The sequence below is a fragment of the Ixodes scapularis genome, unplaced genomic scaffold, assembly GCF_016920785.2.
Source record: "Ixodes scapularis isolate PalLabHiFi unplaced genomic scaffold, ASM1692078v2 PGA_scaffold1__304_contigs__length_218370807, whole genome shotgun sequence".
In the NCBI taxonomy this organism is placed as follows: domain Eukaryota; kingdom Metazoa; phylum Arthropoda; class Arachnida; order Ixodida; family Ixodidae; genus Ixodes; species Ixodes scapularis.
In genome coordinates, this window is record NW_024609846.1 from 37655181 (window position 1) to 37658778 (window position 3598).

At 43.1% G+C, this 3598-nt stretch overlaps 1 pseudogene; it reads right to left on the reverse strand.

Annotated features, from left to right (window-relative positions):
* Window positions 1–288: 288 nt before the first annotated feature.
* On the reverse strand, window positions 289–1455 carry LOC120843190 (annotated as a pseudogene).
* Between the last annotated feature and the right edge of the window lie 2143 nt (window positions 1456–3598).

Below are 3598 nucleotides of genomic sequence, written 5' to 3' on the forward strand. Positions count from 1 at the left end.
CAAAAGTACGCCCCCTCCTTTTCTAGTTTTTCTATCAGACCTATTCACTCGAAAGTTTAGGTGCGAGGGAAATAGCTCAACGTTAGATATATCAGGGCTTAGCCACGTTTCTGTAAGTACAACAAAAGCCGCATGACACATTTCAATTACTGAAATTATTTCGTCTCTCTTTGGTATTAGGCTTCTAATGTTAGTAAATAGGATAGAATGACTTGAAGATTTGTTAGTGATAACATGGTGCTTTGCCGGTCGACTCCTAGAGGGCGACGAGAAGAAGCGCTGGCGTGGCTATGTGTCTTTTTCTTTAACGGCGCCAAGAGCGGCATCGAATACGTAGCACTTATCATTTATAAAAAGTTTATCATGAAGCAGTCTGTAGGGGGTGCCTTTTGGCCTTGCAAAATCAAGAAGGTGACGGCGTGCGAGCCGTACAGAAATTGGGAAGTCTTCGCTGATGGCTACGCGAGTTCCTTTAAGCTTGTGGGCTGATGAAAGAACGCTATCTTTATCTTTAAACGAAGAAAATGTTACTATTATTGGGCGACATTTCTGAGGGTCGAAAGCTCCTAGGCGATGCGCCCTTTCAATCCTAGATGATTCAACTTCCACGTTTAGTTTTTCGGAGCACAAGCTAGTCACCAAGCACTCTGACTGAGCCCACGTTTCCTTGGCTGCGTCGGTGATGCCAAAAAATAAAAGATTACAGCGACGGGATCTGCCCTCTGCATCATCGCAGCGTGTTTTTAGCTGAGATGGTTCATTTAAGGCTGCAGTAAGGTGGGGTTCAGTAGTCGCGGCGCTACTAGTATCCTTCTGCTTTAGTGCGTCGAGTTCACTCGCGAGTTTGTTAAGTCGCTAATCAAGTGTTGAAACTGTCTGTTCACTTTGTTTTTGTTTTTCTTTTAGAAGGTTTACTTCTTGTTGAAGTATAGCATGACTGTTTTTAAGTTTATCGACTGTTTCTTGTAAGCTAAGTAATTGTTCTTCTTGGGGTTTTGACATGGGACCAGGGTTCCGCTCAACATCACCAGACAACAACAGCAGCAGAACTCTAAAAGACTCAATACAAGCTTCGGGGCATGGAAGCATAACAAGGCAAACATTGTCTGATTTAAAACAATGGCAAGGTTTTTGTTTACTAACCTGCGGGAGGACAAAAAACATAAGCAACTTCATTGCTGCAGAGCCTCCATGCCCACTGGCGCGCTGTCGCAAGGGGAGCTCCTTTATAGCTGCCGCTGTCGATGTCCCTGCTGATGACGTGGTGTGAACGAGGTTCTCGATGAACTTGATACCAGGACAAAACGGTGGTGTCGACCAGTGATTGGCAGGTTGAAGATTGTCGTCCGGATGCCGGAAGAAAACCGCGCCGTCATCGTGACTCCAGTTAGTTGGGGACCCACGCGCCGACACGCTCAGGAACTGCGGGAGGACGAAAAACATAAGCAACTTCATGGCTGCAGAGCCTCCATGCCCACTCTTAAGATAGCAGACATTAGCCGACCACACCACTGACGAACGAAGTATGAGGCAAAGAAGTGAGGTCATAATAACCAATGCACTCCGCTTCTCAAGCAGTCATTGTGCAAGAATGATAGAGTCATGCATTCACGTAACAACCAACGCTCAAAAAGAGCGCCGTTTTAGCTTCAAAAGATCGTCTAAATTGTTTTGATAAACTTACGCCGCCATCTGCTGGCCATTGTGGCAATCAGAGGTGTCTGTCGTTCGTAGTAATACCAAAAGATGGAGCGAGAGTTGTAGTTATTTAAACACAAAGTAAATTACAGCCTAACTAGTTACCGCATTTACCGGAGTATAAGCCGCGTTTGTTCTCTAGTTTTGTGACGGTGCGTGTTATGCAAATGTGCGACTTATATATGTTTTTAGGGGTGTTAAAATATTCTAGTTTTGTTATTCGTAATCATAATTTTACGAATATTTTGATTTTATTTCAGAATACCTATTATACGTTCTTTCAAATAAATCGATGATACAAATATCACTGCTGCTGGCTAAAAAAAAGATTGGGTTTATACGGGAACGTTTTTATTTGGTTATTCTAGTTTCGAATTGCAAAAAAAAAATCATAATTTTACAAATGTTTTGATTTTATTTTAGAATATCTATTATACAATTTTTCAAATAAATCGATGATAAAAATATCACTGCTGCAGTCGAAATAAAAGATTGGGTTTATACGGGAGCGTTTTTATATGGTTAATAGTTTTTTTATGCCCGTGCTGGGCCGAAAACCTGCCGGCATTGATACGCCTTGAGTAACAAACCTTCTCCAAAACAAGTAGTTGTTTCTTGCTTTTCACGATCAGGCGGTCATGTTCTCGGCTTCTTGGAATCGCTCGACGGAAACTCGTCAAACACTTACCACGCTGCGTTCTTTTTTTTTTTTATCGCTGTTAAGGGGTAAGCAAATTACGTAAATACATACAAGCGAAGAAAGGGTATTTAAACGTTTTCCGAATATATCTTATTCCCAAACTAAATAACTGTAGGGTTCAGAAAAACAATATAACTTAAAAGTTCAGTTTCTTCCTACCGTAACATGTTGAGGGTTAGCCAAGCTATAATCTAGGGCAAATCGGGTGAAAATATACAGTGGGCTAACTTTTGGTATACAATCCTGAAAAGTTGAAATAACGCTGTTTAGGTAAGCGGTCCCTACCAAGCTTCTTATCGTTGGCAAGGGGCAACGAATTAGATATGGTTTACATCGCAATCATCAATGTTCGCTTCTATCCAGTGATAATTAACTACTCCGCCTTTACGCCGAGGCCACCTTTGATCCCAGCACTACTATTACCAGAAGTGGACGATTTTAGCGGTGTTTGAAACAATAAAGCGAATCAAGCCAAACATAGGAGTGGGGTACCTTTCGGGGGTCGGGCATCTCTCGTAATTTTACGGTAAGCATGCACAGGGGGGAAAAGCGTGAAAGCCGTTTGGTTGACGCTGCCACTCACATATAGTACAACGCACGCTCAGATCTGCTGGCGATTCCACCTTTCGGAGACACGGCCAGTTTAGTTCCAGATTTTAGGGACACGCGGCGTATCGACCTTTACGCATTTTCGAAATGTTGTTTCGCACGTCGATCACAATCTCGGCCATCTTTCCCATCCCTCCCCCCACCGCCCTGCTGCGGTCAGCCGGTGATCTCCTCTTCTGCTTGCGCCTTGCGGCTGCTCCTGCGGCCACGTACTGTCATGTGAAAAAAACGTTGGAGCGAGAAAAAATTTAAAAAAGTCCGCTTATTGCGGACAATAGGCGCTAACATTGTGGAGCAAAAAGAAAACGTATAGAAGATGCGGAAAAGATAAAAACTTCTGAGAAAAACCAGATTCATTCCAGAAGCCCATTTAAGTGTTAATTGTAGCTAACCATTTTGGGAAAATACTGAAAAAAACGTTCAAAATCATTCGCTGCGGGTATTCAGTTGTAGGGCTACGCATTTTGTGTGCGGCTTGTCCTGGCACTGTGGATTGTCCAATTCTCACCAGTCGTCCTCCTTCATTGTCTCTCCCCAAGCTGACTCCTCGGCATTGATTTCGGGTGCTTTAGAGCAAAAATAGAAAGTAAT